This window comes from Ranitomeya variabilis, chromosome 8 (assembly GCF_051348905.1).
Source record: "Ranitomeya variabilis isolate aRanVar5 chromosome 8, aRanVar5.hap1, whole genome shotgun sequence".
In the NCBI taxonomy this organism is placed as follows: Eukaryota; Metazoa; Chordata; class Amphibia; order Anura; family Dendrobatidae; genus Ranitomeya; species Ranitomeya variabilis.
In genome coordinates this window covers 203,673,799-203,689,402 of record NC_135239.1, presented here as the reverse complement: position 1 = coordinate 203,689,402, position 15,604 = coordinate 203,673,799, and the positions used below count along the sequence as shown (strand labels likewise).

Here is a 15,604-nt window from a genome sequence, read left to right as displayed (position 1 = left end):
ACTAATTTGGACTGAACTGTGCACGGCTGAGAGGAAATCATCATCGGCTCCGTCCCGCGCCCTCACAGCTCCGCGCCCTCACAGCTCCGCGCCCTGATTGTGAATGAATGCTTACCTCAGCGCGGTATTTATACTGAGCCAAGACCCCGCCCATCCACGACACTATTGGCTGAGAGCAGCTTCTATCTCCTCCCCTCCCGGCTCCGCTGACATCAGTGCTGGGCTGGGCCGACTGTAGGCAGCACAGACACCGTGCGGCGGCAGCAGGAGGAGAGGACACCGCGGCTCTGCCACCCAGTGCTGCCAGCTCTGCCCAGGTAACACCTGCCCGACCAATGCCCGGCGGGGCCGCTGCCAGTGCGCAGGATGCTGGCTGCATGTAACGTGCGGTGTGTGCGCGGATGATGCTGCATCATGTGTGGAGCTGCATGTACCCTGCACATATGGGGGATGATCGTGTGTATGAGTGATGGCACCGCCTGTGTGTGATGCCAGTGCTGGCTCATGTATAGTGTGTATGATGCTATAGGTATGTCCTGTGTAGTGTGTGCGATAGTGTTCTATGTGTATGTTTCATGTATGTAATGTGTGTATGATGCATGCAGACAATGTGTATAATTCTGTATAGTGTGTTATGTGTAGTGGATATGATGCTATAGGTATATAATGTGTATGATTCTGCATGTAAGTACGTGTAGTGTATGGTGTATGTAATGTGTATGATGCTGTAGGTATGTAATGTATAGATTCTGTATGTGATGTGTATCATGTGTAGTGTGTATCATGCATGTACTCTGTATATAATGTATAGTGTGTGTTATTTGTATACGTGTTACTATATGTAGTATGTGTCCTTATACATATGTGTATAGTTCAGTATGTAATGTGTAGTTTGTATGCTGCTGTAGGTATGTAATATTTGTAATACCGTATGTATGATGTATGTGTAGTGTATATGATGTATGTATGATGTATGCATGTGTATGATGTATGTATGTGTAGTGTATGATGCATGTATGTATATGATGTATGTGTAGTGTGTATGATGCATGTATGTGTAGTGTGTATAATGCATGTATGTGTAGTGTATATTATGTATGTATGTGTAGAGTATAATGCATGTATGTGTAGTGTATGATGCATGTATGTATATGATGTATGTATGTATGTGTAGCGTGTATGATGTATGTATGTATGTATAGTGTATATGATGTATATAGTGCAGTGTGTGATGCCGCATGTTATATGTATACGTGTAGTTGTATCCTTATGCATGTGTGATGGCTCTCTGTGCCCTCGGTAGTTGCCCTCCCTGCAGGGTGCATGTGTCCGGGCACAGAGCTCCTCTGTAGCTTCTTATAGGATGTCCCCATTAATCCTGGATTTAGTAGGTTGCACCTTGTGCCTGCTGCACCTGTGATCCCATGCGCTCCCCTCCGCTCCCTGCGCCCGTGTCTGTGTGTGACCCTCTCCCGGGTCGGCTGACAGATTTCTCACTACGGGGCAAATTAAACCCAGTGGCCCAGATAATGTGACATCCATGTCACTGGGCTCGGTCACAGCTGCTGCAGAATCTCTTGGAAATCATCTGTCGCTGTCTATAAGAGTTTGTCATGCTCTGTATGCCGCCATACGGTGCAGAGTTGTGACGATCGCTGCGTCGTTAACCCCGAGCAGCTCCATGTGTTTCATTAGAGATTGTTTTCTAATTTCTCTTCATCTGAATATTCTGTGATCGACGACTCCGTCCTTATTATTTATACACTGGCGCCAGAAATGTGTATAATTGTATGAAAACAATTGCAAAAGTATCGGGGTCTCCGCCATAAAGTTACACACGACCACCCGTCCCCTAAGGTAACGCAACCCCCATCATCCTGCGTCAGATATACCTAAAGCAAGCACTGCGCCTCTTTGAGGTTGTGAGAGAACTACAAGTCCCAGCATCATGCCATCTGCTAGTTAAATGGCCTGTTTGATAAGACCCCAATTCTGGGACCCCGTCCAAACATCAGGGTGATGGTTCATTGTCCACTGTTCCTCTATTCTGCCCCATTACAAAAATGGAGATTTGGGACCCCCATAGATGGAGGAACAGGGGCGTAACTACAGTAGATGCGGGGGGCCGCAGAGGCAGCCGGCCCATGGAATTGGGGGTCCTGTTGGAGATTTTGCATTGGGGCACACACATTTCTAGTTACGCCAGTGGTCAAATATTTGCCACCAATGTTTTTTTAGGTGGGTGAAACCTCATTTTCAGTGCTTGCTGAGACTTGTAGTTCTGCCATGGTTCTTCTGGGTTCATCACTGCTGTATTGGAATAACGGGACTTTCTGTGACTTAGGATCGGACTTTCCTTTCTCTTGCTGGATCCACATGTCGGCCACCTGTGCAAATGTGACTTTCCGGAGCCTTTCCTGTATCTATGAGGTTCTGTGCGGAGTCTTTGCTGTAAAGAAGCAACTTTATGGCTTAAAGGGCTATTTCAAGAATCAATACATTCTCGCCATCCATGACATTAGGAGTTAACGGAGTGAGGGCATGTTCTAATACTTATAATTGGGGCTACAAATTAATTTTTGCATTTGAATTTCATAAAAAAATTTGCACTGTTTGCCTCCTGTAGCATCGGACTCCAGAATGAGTTAACTGAGAATCTGTCAGTGAGCGCCATGGGAGAGTTTATCAATCCTTTTATCTGCCTTTTTCTGATTTCTGACCAAAGCTGAATGTGTTGGGAGACAAGTGAATGTGAAGCCGGTGATTAGTGAGCTGCGCTGGTGGACAGTCTTGTGGCTTCATGTCCGCCTGTGGGGAAAAGACTGAATGTACAAACTTTTACATTGTGCCTCTAAATATAGCTGAGATGTATCTGCTCCTATTGTGGAGTGAAGGATGTCCGCCGAGAGCGAGGCCCATGGTGGGACGGCCCGGTCTGTCCATAGAATAGTTGTCACCGGGGTCAGACTCGTCCATCACAGGACAAGGGGGACTTTCCAGTATGACCAGTTCTGGCTCAGTAATGGGTGAGGTCTAGGTGCCAGATTTACAGGGTCCAGTGTTCAGGTTTATTATAGTTTTTATTATAGTTAATCTTTACTTAACTCGTACCCATCCTGATATAGATCCATTGTGCTGCTGGTTACTGGAGACCGTCAGCAAGCTGGCTGACTGAGTGCAGCTCTGGAGTATACAGGATGTAACTCAGGACCAGTAATGTATGTACACAGTGACTGCACCAGCAGAATAGTGAGTGCAGCTCTGGGGTATAATACAGGATGTAACTCAGGACCAGTAATGTAATGTATGTACACGGTGACTGCACCAGCAGAATAGTGAGTGCAGCTCTGGAGTATAATACAGGATGTAACTCAGGATCAGTAATGTATGTACACAGTGACTGCACCAGCAGAATAGTGAGTGCAGCTCTGGAGTATAATACAGGAGGTAACTCAGGATCAGTATTGTAATGTATGTACACAGTGACTGCACCAGCAGAATAGTGAGTGCAGCTCTGGAGTATAATACAGGATGTAACTCAGGATCAGTAATGTAATGTACACAGTGACTGCACCAGCAGAATAGTGAGTGCAGCTCTGGAGTATAACACAGGATGTAACTCAGGATCAGTAATAATATATTGATGTATGCGCATCAGAACTTCCTGTGATCATCATTTATTTGTGAACCCTCCTAACAAAAGTGACAACCACATGCCATTCCACCTTCTTTCTTCCACGTGACATAACATTGCAGTTGTTCGGTAGGATGGGGCAGGTCTCATTAAGGGGCTCTGTCAGCACAGAATGACTGTCCAAACCCAGTACAGGCGCTCGGAGCTTAATGGTGGGGCCAGTGATTTCTAGACACCTTCCCACCTGCTTTTTTTCCGCCAGTCTCCTCCCCCTTCTTTGATTGACAGCTCTGGCTTCATAGAGCAAGAGAAGGATGGAGATGGGAACGAATCAGGTGGGAAGGTGGATGGATATAAAGGATTGGCCCCACCATGATGCACCGAGCGCCTGTACTTGGTTTGAACAGTCATACTGTGCTGACAGCCCCTTTAATGAGACCCTCTTTGGGATGGTATTGTTGGTCGGCATTATATGAGTGTGTAATGAGGGCGCTTCTTTCTTTACTTTTATCCAATGCTTATCTCTTTGCCAAACAAATATTTTTTCCTAGTGGCCAACCCCTTTAAGGTTTGTTGATCACTGGGCTTTGGAGGTGAACCTATCCACTCTGGAATCCGCATATCATACTGACTGTGTGAACAGACCCTAGGGTAGATGGCAGTGTGTCCGGTCTGGTATCCTTAAAGGGATTGTCCAGGATTGCAAAAAAAATGTGTGACTGTGGATTGTCTGGTATTGTAGCCCATCCTCATGGAAGTATATGGAGCTGAGCCGCAATACCACACACAACCCATAGGCAGGGGTGGCGCTGTTTCTGGAACAAATTTTTGGAGAACCACATTAATAGGGCCTCCTTTTTTATATTGTTTTTCTGCTAGAAACGATTTACAAATGGCATAGATGGTATTATATTTGTGCATGTGTCATCAGCAGAGATGTTACAGTAATTGTATTTTCCTTTACACCTACGTAGCTTTTATATAACCATCATAAAAGCGCAGAAAATCCACATCCAAAGTGGATTTTTTTTTTCCCAATACCGCTGCAGAAATAGTAGTGGAAATTACAGTAATATAAATAAATATAATCTATTTTAATAATTTTTTTTAATGCTTTTTGGGTGGGGGGGGATTAATTATCACATAACCAGCTAATTACGGTAACTTGGAAGACACCTATGTATTAGCCACAAAGCAGATAAAAAGAGCGTCTTTCACTCCGGAGGACCCAGCTTGTCCTTGTTTTCTGGAAACTGTGTAATGCATTCTTTTCGCCTGTGGGAGTGCTGTTGTAGAATTAAACACTCGCTTCCAAGATTCACCACTGATCACAGCTGATCTCTAGGGGTCTCGACAGCTAGATTTCCTGAGCAGTTTATAGTCAGAGAACCCTTTTACCAAAAAGGATTATCAAAATCGCGCAACCCCCTTTTAAAGGTAACCTGTCAAGACTTTTTACTTCCCGAGGTGCAAGCGCTACCTCTTGGTTCACTTCCTGCAATCTATATGTCCTTAGTAGCTTGAGTGTCATTTTTAAAAAAAAAAAAAAAGAAAAAATTAATCCCCTTCCCGTTTTGCTTTGGTTTGAGGACACCCCCCAACCCTTTAACAGCAATATATAAAAAAAGTTAAGTTTTTAATTCATAATAATTATTATTATTATTATATTCACATCTCGGAAATTGCAGGTCGCGCCTCAGGATACCGTCTCGTGCGGCCGGTAATGGAGAGGTGGCTGGCGGTACAAGTTGGGACCCCCTTACTCGTGATCGGTGCGGGTCAGTGCTGTAAATCCGATATTTATGCCATAGGAGCGGGGGGGGGGGGGGGAGGTTGCGTTTGGACCCTTTAAAGCTCAGGATGTGATTTAATCTGTTCTGCTTTTTAATGGTTTTTCAGAACCAGCAGCTGAAATCTACTTGTTTGACACAAGCATTAAACATGTAAACGGGACGTAATCCCGGATTTACAATGTATTTCGAAAATTTATGCTCCGGGGCCAAACATCTTCCAGGTGGTCGTGTGGAGCGGCATGTAAATCCTTGCCTGTGGCAGAATGTGGAATGTCTATTGCTGAGGGTTTATGTTTTTTTTTCCTTAACTAGTTCATCATTATTTTTTTTTAAACTTTAATAATTACAAGATCTCTGCTTGCTGTTTGATGAACGGGAACTTGCTCCAAGCTGAAAACCTGTAGTGACCTGAAAGTTCACACAGCAGAGGGTTGGACACCATTGTTCCCAGTCTAGGTGCAACAGTCAGCTGGAGAATATCTCACGACTAATCCGTGTACATGCACACTCACTTGGCTGAGCATGCATGTGTTTTCAGTTGGGAGAGGAAAGAAAGCTGCTGCGAGAAACATCTGGCAGCAGCTTATCTGCTCTTGCAACAAAAAAATGAGGCGTTGAAATTCAACATGGCCAATGTTTCTTCTGACATCATCAGGGGAAGAGTCGGGAGGCTCTAAAGGCCCCCATAAGTATTGGGGTATGTGCACACGTCCGGAAAGTATGCAGACATTTCCTGAGGTTTTCCGCAGGAATTCTGCACTCATGTTTTGCGCGTTTTTTTGTGCGGATTTTTCACATTTTTTTCCCGGAGGTTCCCAATGCAATAATTTAGTGGGAAATCCGCTTAAAATCTGAAAAATTAATGAACATGCTGCATATTTTTCTACATGCTTTTTTTTTTTCGCCAAAAAAACACAAGTGCACAAAAATTGCAGAAACCATTAAAAATAATGGGAAGCTTAATGTATGGGTTTTTTCCTCACGTTTTTGCCTCGGAAAGCCGCCGAAAAAACGTGAGAAAAATCCACGAGTAATCCGGAACGTGTGCACATACCCTTGACTAACGATGGCTGAACCTGTCGACAGTCTTGTGTAGAGGGTCTCCCAAATCTCCCCTGATAGCTGATGTTGGATTTCAAGTTGCTAATCCTTTTGTTCTAACTGGAGATAAGCCTTTACCAGGGGTATGCTGGGGGGCACGCAAGGAGTAGGCTAGTGGGTAGGCTGGGGGAAAGACAGAGGACTCTAGGGAAGCACTCAAGGGTAGTCTGGGGGACATGCAGGGGTAGGTTGGGGAACCACAGAGGAGTCTGGGGGACATGCAGGGGTAGGTTGGGGAACCACAGAGGAGTCTGGGGGTCATGCAGGGGTAGGTTGGGGAACCACAGAGGAGTCTGGGGGTCATGCAGGGGTAGGTTGGGGAACCACAGAGGAGTCTGGGGGACATGCAGGGGTAGGTTGGGGAACCACAGAGGAGTCTGGGGGTCATGCAGGGGTAGGTTGGGGAACCACAGAGGAGTCTGGGGGACATGCAGGGGTAGGTTGGGGAACCACAGAGGAGTCTGGGGGTCATGCAGGGGTAGGTTGGGGAACCACAGAGGAGTCTGGGGGACATGCAGGGGTAGGTTGGGGAACCACAGAGGAGTCTGGGGGACATGCAGGGGTAGGTTGGGGAACCACAGAGGAGTCTGGGGGTCATGCAGGGGTAGGTTGGGGAACCACAGAGGAGTCTGGGGGACATGCAGGGGTAGGTTGGGGAACCACAGAGGAGTCTGGGGGACATGCAGGAGTAAGCTGGGAGACAGACGAGGCTGGCGGACACTCGGGGACGGCTGGAGGAAACATTGAATTCTGGGGAACACGCAGGGGGAGGCTGGAGGGCGCGGAAGGGATTCTGCAGGACACACAGGAGGCCAGCAGCTGTTTCCTCATAGAGAATAAAGGGACAGTTGTTGTTCTTGTACATGGAAGAGTCGGGGCAATAGTTGTCTGCTGAAAACCTATTTAATGTCTGTAGTGGGCTTTCTATGCATTAGGTGGTCACTCAGCTCTGCCAAAATTGTCGGGTTCAGCAGACCTCTCTTCTACATGTATGGGCAGTGTAAGAAAGGTGATGTCCGCCTCCACTCAGATGGTCCGAACATCGCCTCAGCGACTGTAAAAACTATCAAATCGACCATTGAATAAGACACAAAAGCTTCTCAAAAAGCTTCTCAAAAAGCGTCGCCCCACGACCATTACATGGTTTAGATCGGAATGTAGTGTGGACCTTGGGGTGAGTCCTGTTCTGAGGCCCTTGGACCGTCGGCCGGTGGTTGCACCTGGTGATCACACCTTAAACGTTTTTTTTTTAAAGCAACTCAACCCATAGGACAAAATTGTTTCCACACAGTTTGGGGCCTAAGGCAAATGTAGTAATCTCGCCGCTCCACTTGTGCTCTCTGTCCCAGGACTTCATACCTTCAGACCAGTAACACCCTGGAATGCACTCCTCTCATTATGGGGAGGGTCCGCTTCCTCCGGCGATTACTACCTCATGTAACCGCACCAACACCTTCTCTCATTATTTGTGTCGTCCGTGGCTCACGGTGCGGAGTAGGAACTTATGTTTTTTAATGAAGGCGGCTCGCGATGGCCTTGTCTACTTTTTGAATAGAAACTGGCGGTAAAAAAATCACTTACTGCGGCTTTCATTAAAAAAAAAAAATAATAATCATAATAATGGGCTAAAGAATCCCTGTACGGTTGTAGCTATGTGTCCCACAGGAGTTGTCTCATTCAGTGACAGCAAGCAGACGTGTCGAAAACCACATTAAATTTCTACTCAAATTTAGTATAAAATTGTGTAAATTTTCAGCAGACAGTTCATGAGTATTGTTTGTTTTCTTCTATTAAAGGAACATGGAGGGGACTTGTTGTTGTGATTATTTTTTTTTTTTTCTTGCAATTGTGCCACATAGAGACCCTGGGGCGATGCCGGGTCTTTGTAGAATGTTTCTGCCGGGACTTTGCGCTTTTTTTTTTTTTTCTCCTCCTGACCTAAATCTGTACGAGGGAGAGCTGCTGTCAGAGCAAATCCTGGTGTGGAGCGCTCATCGAAAGAGATAAATAAAAGCTGTTTTGCCGGGAATCTCTCTCCACAGGGGGATATGAAACGCGTTGCGATGACTGCTCCGCTGCCTCCTGACTGTCAGACTTCAGCAACTGTTTATAGAGCAAAAGGAACAAGTATTTAAAGTCATTTCCTGTTTCCAAAAACTAAACAAAAAAATATAATCCTCAGTTATACTTTTAAAGGGGTTGTCCGAAACATAGATATTCATGACTTAGGCTACTTTCACACTAGCGTTAACTGCATTACGTCGCAAATCCGTTTTTTGCCGAAAAAACGGATGCGTCAAAAAAAGTGAAAAACGTATGCAACGCATACAGCATTCCGTCGCAAATCCGCTAAACGTTTCCGTCGAAAATACTGGATGCGTTCCATACGTTGCATCCGTTTTTACCATCCGTTGCATCCGTTTTTACGACGGATCCGTTTTTAAAATGGGAGGCTCCCAAATTTGATTGGCTACTGGAAAATATGGAAAACTATATAGTTACTGTTTTTACAGCCCATCTTTGAGGGTTTTAGTTTTGTGGCAGCGATGGAAGGTGTTCTTGTGAGGATTGCGAGTTTGGTTACCGACGTTATCTTTGAGACGAATTGCCTGGATATCATAGTGCGGGAGAAGGAGGCGGCAGCGGAAAGGCGTAGGATGCTTCTGCAGCAACGGAGACGGAGACGACTGTGGATTCATCCGATTAATGAACTACGGATGATAAAGGGGTCCAAACCCTAACCCTACCCCTAACCTCACACCTAACCGTTTAATGAACATTTTCTGACAGTCATAGTGCCACGTATTTCAGTGCCACGTACTATAAATACTATAACTACGTGGTTATACGTGGCACTGAAATATCGTGGCACTTAAATACGTGGCACTTAAATACGTGGCACTTAAATACGTGGCACTTAAATACGTGGCACTTAAATACGTGGCACTTAAATACGTATCACACGTGGCACTTAAATACGTGGCACTTAAATACGTGGCACTTAAATACGTGGCACTTAAATACGTGGCACACGTGGCACTTAAATACGTGGCACTTAAATACGTGGCACTTAAATACGTGGCACTTAAATACGTGGCACTTAAATACGTGGCACTTAAATACGTGGCACTTAAATACGTGGCACTTAAATACGTGGCACTTAAATACGTGGCACTTAAATACGTGGCACTTATATAAGTGCCACGTATATAAGTGCCACGTATATAAGTGCCACGTATATACGTGGCCATATATGTGGGGTTGAAGGCCCAGGCCAGGTTTATATAGATGTGGGGGTGTCTGGCCAATTGGCAACAAAATCCAGCTTCTGAGCATGCTCAGTGTAAAAAAAAAACGTATTGCAGCGCTGCATTGCGTCGTACGACGTGTCCCGACGCATCCGTCGCTCATAGGCTTCCATTGTAGCCAACGACGCATGCCGCAGGATGCGTCGCGACACGTTTTTTAGGCGGAGACAAAAAACGCTACAAGCAACGTTTTTTGCCGACGACGTATCGCCAAATTTCGACGCATCCGTCGTAAAACGTACACGACGTATGTCAATCCGTCGCAATACGTCGCCAATACAAGTCTATAGGGAAAAAACGCATCCAGCAAAAACTTTTGCAGGATGCGTTTTTTCGAAAAAAAGACGTTTTGAGACGTAATGCAGTTAACGCTAGTGTGAAAGTAGCCTTATCCTACTGTATAGGGGTTGGCTGCTACATTTCATGATTGTGACAGGGTGGTGGTAAAAAAAAAAAAATAACACATACTCGCTGCTCCTCCACATTCTGTATTGTGTCCGTCACCGGTCTCCCATTCACATGGTCGTGTCCTAGGGGACGGGGCGGTATACCATGTGACCAACTGGCACAATACAGACGAGCGGAGGTCACATGACCAGATTGATGGTGCTGGGATTTCTTGCTCTGAGAGAGGCACGCCGTGCTGTCTCCCGAGGGCGTGCCGAGCTGCTTCACCTCACAGACAGTCGTTCTGGAGCTTTGTCTGCGGGGCTATGTTCCGGAGGCGGTGTGTGAGAGGTAGGGGGGGCAATTTCTATGTTTTTATAACCCTTAAATTTATTATATTCGGAGCTCATGTAGAATTTTCAGCTACAGAAAACTTCAAGGTACAAAAGTGAGTAGGCCTCGCCGTTTTCCTCTGTGCTGTTGCTTAGTAACTGGTGCAGTCGTCCTTCCTGGAAGTATTGTCAGTTCTCCCAATAATGCGTTATCATATTCTGAGGCGCCAGTTGTCGTCTTTTCTCCATTTTATCACTAATATTCGGTCCTGTTAATGAGCGCTTCCTGGGCTCCCGGATCCGGTCCTCCATAGACCTCTCTCTGCATCCTGACCGGTCCGCGATCATATTAATGCCTTCAGGGGACTTCCTATACTTGGTAGCAATCTGCAATTCTTATGGGACCCCCTCCTCTGTGCAGACCCTTCCTGTAAGACTAACCCCTCCATGTTACTTACACCGCCGGTCCTTTCATTGTCCATTCATGACCTGGACAAAGTCAGACAGAGGATATGTGGAAAGTTCCAGGATAGATTTAGGAATTGTTAGCTGTTTTCGGTGGGTTTTCCAGAAGCTGAGGGAGGTGCACAGGGTGGTACACTTAGAGAATAGTTGTAAATACAATTTCCACAGACTGGAAGTTAGAGAAAATATAGGGTTGGATTCTTTCTGGGAATTTACAAGAAACTCTTGAAAAAAAAAAAATGGAGGGAACGTGGAACTTTTGCGCTTTTTGTGTGTTGCGTGAGAATGATCCAGGGGCTGTAAGGATGCAGAGGTTCTGCTGGGGAGGACGGTGCGTCTGCCGATGGTGCGTAGGTTCTGCTGGAGGACGCGAGGCATCTGCCGATGGTGTGGAGGTTCTGCTGGAGGACACGAGGTGGCGGCTGATGGTGCGGAGATCCGCTGGGGAGGACTGCACGTCTGCCGATGTGCAGAGGTTCTGCTGGGGAGGACGGCGCGTCTGCCGATGGTGCGTAGGTTCTGCTAGAGGACGCGAGGCATCTGCCGATGGTGTGGAGGTTCTGCTGGAGGACACAAGGTGGCGGCTGATGGTGCGGAGATCCGCTGGGGAGGACTGCACGTCTGCCGATGGTGCAGAGGTTCTGCTGGAGGACTCGAGGTGGCGGCTGATGGTGAGGAGGTTCTGCTGGTGGATGCAAGGTGGCTGCTGATGATGCAGAGGTTCTGCTTGTGGTGTGGAGGTTCTGCTAGTGGACGCGAGGCGTCTGCTGATGGTGCGGAGCTTCTGCAGCTGGATTTGAGATGGCTGCTGATGGTGCGGAGGTTCTACTAGTGGACGCGAGGCGTCTGCTGATGGTGTGGAGGTTCTGCAGCTGGATATGAGGTGGCTGCCGATGATGCAGAGGTTCTGCTAGTGGACGCGAGGCATCTGCCGATGGTGAGGAGGTTCTGCTGGAGGACATGAGGTGGCGGCTGATGGTGCGGAGATCCGCTGGGGAGTACTGCGCTTCTGCCAATGGTGCAGAGGTTCTACTGGAGGACTCGAGGTGGCGGCTGATGGTGAGGAGGTTCTGCTGGAGGACACAAGGTGGAGGCTGATGGTGAGGAGGTTCTGCTGGAGGACTCGAGGTGGCGGCTGATGTGAGGAGGTTCTGCTGGTGGATGCAAGGTGGCTGCTGATGATGCAGAGGTTCTGCTTGTGGTGTGGAGGTTCTGCTAGTGGACGCGAGGCGTCTGCTGATGGTGCGGAGGTTCTGCAGCTGGATTTGAGGTGGCTGCTGATGGTGCGGAGGTTCAGCTAGTGGACGTGAGGCGTCTGCTTATAGTGTGGAGGATCTGCAGCTGGATTTGGGGCGTCTGCTGATGGTGTGGAGGATCTGCAGCTGGATATGAGGTGGCTGCTGATGGTGCGGAGGTTCTGCTGGAGGATGCAAGGCATTTTGTGAAGGGTGTGGAGCTGCATTTGATGAGTTTTTAATCATTGTGAGTGCGTAGAATTACAAGGTTTGTGCTATAAGTAGTGACCCAGGGGCTGTCAGGTTGCTGGGGGTCTGCTGTAGGGTGTTGAGCTATGCTGAAGGGTGCCTGTATCTGGTGTATCGGAACCTGCTGTTTTTCCTCTTTTTATTTCCATGGAGATTTTCATACGACGTTCCTTTACCTACTGATGCAGTAAAATCTTTTTGCTTCCTTGCACTAAAACAAATTTTGATGAGTCCTGAAAAATACATGATGTTAAAATGTATTTGGATCTCATGAGATATTTATGGGAATGAAGCCTACAAGCTTAATGTGCTCTCAAGTTTTTGATAATTAGTTTTAGTGGCTGCTTCATACATTTAAGTGGGCGCCCAACCTCTTGGAAATGTGAATTACATGTGGATGTCTCTATAGCTGATGCTCAGGGCTGGGACCATTATCGACAGATTATCTGTGAACAAAATCCTGGCGGGAAATCTACAGCAATTCTGTTCCATGTGGACATATCCTTAAAGGGTTATTCCCAAAATACCAAATTATTCCCTACCTATAAGATAGGGGATCACTTGTTGGGGGTCTGATCATTGGGACCACAAGCGATCACAAGAATGGGGGTCTAAAACTTCGAATACGGGGATCTACTAGACTGACATAGACCGCCTCTCCATTCATTGTCTGTTCTCGGGACAATGGGAGTCCCAGCCGACGGACCCCCGGCCATTGGCAAATGATCCCATTTCTTATCGTTAGGAGTTGGGAATAACCCTTTAAGGGTGCAAAAGGACTCGTGCTCCAGGGTCTTTGAAACAGAACGAGAAGGGGGCTTCGAAGAGAAAAGAGGTGTGTGGCCTGGAAAAAGGAGTATGGGTTTGGAGAAAACATTTTGGCATCTTCTTCCAAATATTACCATCATATAGTACACAAATATTACCATTATTATAAACTGCATTTAAACAATATTGTATCACGTTGTATTCTCATATAGTTATACTTGCCATACTCCCTTAAAGAGGAGTGTACGAGGGGATCAGAGAACTTTAAGGAAGTGAGATTAATTCACAAGTCTGAAGTTTGAAGGGCTCATTTCATTGTTGTTCTCTAGTCGCTAATTCTTGACACCTCTTCTGTTTTGCTCTTTTGTTTTGTTTTTTTTTTTTTGTTTCTTTCCACAAAACCAAATTTATTTTCGAAGATGATTGTATAGAGAAATGTTTCCCCCTAGAGTTCAGGTAGATGTCTGGACGCCAAGACTGTTCACTGAATATTCATCACTTGGACTGAGATCAAAGGCTTCATTTCCTTCCTCTTGATGCAGCGGCAATTAAAACAGGAGAACGAGCGCCAACTGAAAATGTCTATGCTTTAAAGACTTCTTTTTTTTGGGGACCTGAATAAGTTGGAATAAGTTGCGCTGGGTACATTAAGAGGCGTGGGCCTCTTTAATTAATTTGGCCCATCTTTCATCTTTTTAACGACTGCGCCACCTCTGGCAATGAACGCCAATCAAGGGCGGAAATTATGTTGAATCTGTAGTGAGTACTTGCTCGCACCCCATTGTGACTATTTTTTTTAAACGGGTGGAGATGTAAAAAGAGGCCAAAAGTCGCAATAATTTTGTGATCTCTCAGTTTTATGCCAGAATTCTGCCAAAGTGTCCTTGACAAATTGGGCCTTTGATGAGAACTGATGCTTTTCGAGCAGATAGTCAAAAAATACGTTTGGGATCTATCTTGTGCTGCCCCTTGTTAAGGCTTTCATACACATTAGGGTTCACGGCCGACGTCCATGAAACTTGGTCCGATCACGCAGTCCGTACATTGTGTTCAGTGTGTCGACTGACAAACTCGACAGTCCCATATGAGGCTGTCGAGCTTGGGTTGGACGACCAACAATACGTGTTTTACGTTGCTTGCTCAGGCCGAAGCTCACGTTTTTAGCGTATTCCTATGGAAACCTTGGCCAACAGCTATCTCTCCCGATATCCCTTTATATAAGAACGCTCGGTTCTTCTAAGTGCTCCTATATTCTTTATTAGAAAGCTAATGTTGAGTTTTTCGGGCAGCAGCTTCACCCTGCACAGAACAAAAGTATCGTCCATCAACATTTCTATGACTGAATCTTTCTCTCCTCCAACATCATCCGTCAGGGGAGAGTTTGGATGTTGCCTAAAAAGAGACGACTGCCGGAAAGTAAAATTCTCAGAAAAGCCCACAAATTGTTCTGAAAGTTCCCGAAAATCTTTCTTAAAGTTCTCTTCAATGGAGGGGATATGGTCTGCATTAGTGAGGCGAGTCAACTTAGAAAAATTGTTAGATGTTGTCTGGGTACCACAGTGGATAAAGGTTGGTCCTGCTCCTCTCACTTATGAGAGGTGAGAAGGGCTGGTGATATCACCTCTACTAACACTTGATGAGTCGCTCGGATTGTCGGCAAGTATCGTGACGTCGCCTGCGCCAATCATCTCTTGATTCGAAAGTGAACGAAGCAGGACTAACCCTTTATTCTGGTCCTTTTCTGTCAACCTGTTCAGTGGGCAGGTAGTCTTCACCGGTGACGAGACTTGTTGATAGATCTTATAAAATGGGAACTTTTCCAATCATAGACTTCCTTTTTGGGTCTTCAGACTTTTCAGTTTCATTTTTCATCATATGTCTCAATCTCGGTGGCCATCCATTTTCTTTTCACTCCTTGACTTGTCTGCTTCTGGCTTTTGTTCTCGTCTCCTGTGGGCAGGTGGTCTTCACAAGTGACAAGACCTGTTGATACGTCTTGTAAGATTGGAAATGTTTCTATCATAGACTTCTGTTTAGGGTCTTCAGACATTTTAAGCTGCTTTTTTTTCATTGTATCTTTCAATCTCGTTGGCCATCCAATTTCTTTACACTTGTCTTCTGTTGGCCTTTGTTCTCGCCTCCTTTGCTTTTCGTATGTTCACTCTCACTAACCTCAAATCCTTAAAACCCAATGGAATTGTCTTGTTGAAGTATCTGATCAATTTTATGGACTATATAAAACTGTAGTTCTTGTGGGATTTTTTTTTTTTTTCGGTTTCACATCAATACTTTTCTTTGATAATCTTACATGTCTTCGTAGATTTTTTTTTTT

At 45.9% G+C, this 15,604-nt stretch overlaps 1 protein-coding gene across 1 annotated transcript in view; it reads left to right on the top strand.

Moving 5' to 3' along the window:
• The first annotated feature begins 208 nt into the window (after positions 1 to 208).
• Positions 209 to 15,604, top strand: part of CAMK1 (calcium/calmodulin dependent protein kinase I) — a 78,058-nt gene continuing 62,662 nt past the window's right edge. The window contains exon 1 of the mRNA XM_077276319.1: positions 209 to 317. The gene's annotated coding sequence lies outside the window, so the exon portion shown is untranslated. The remainder of the gene's footprint in view (positions 318 to 15,604) is intronic.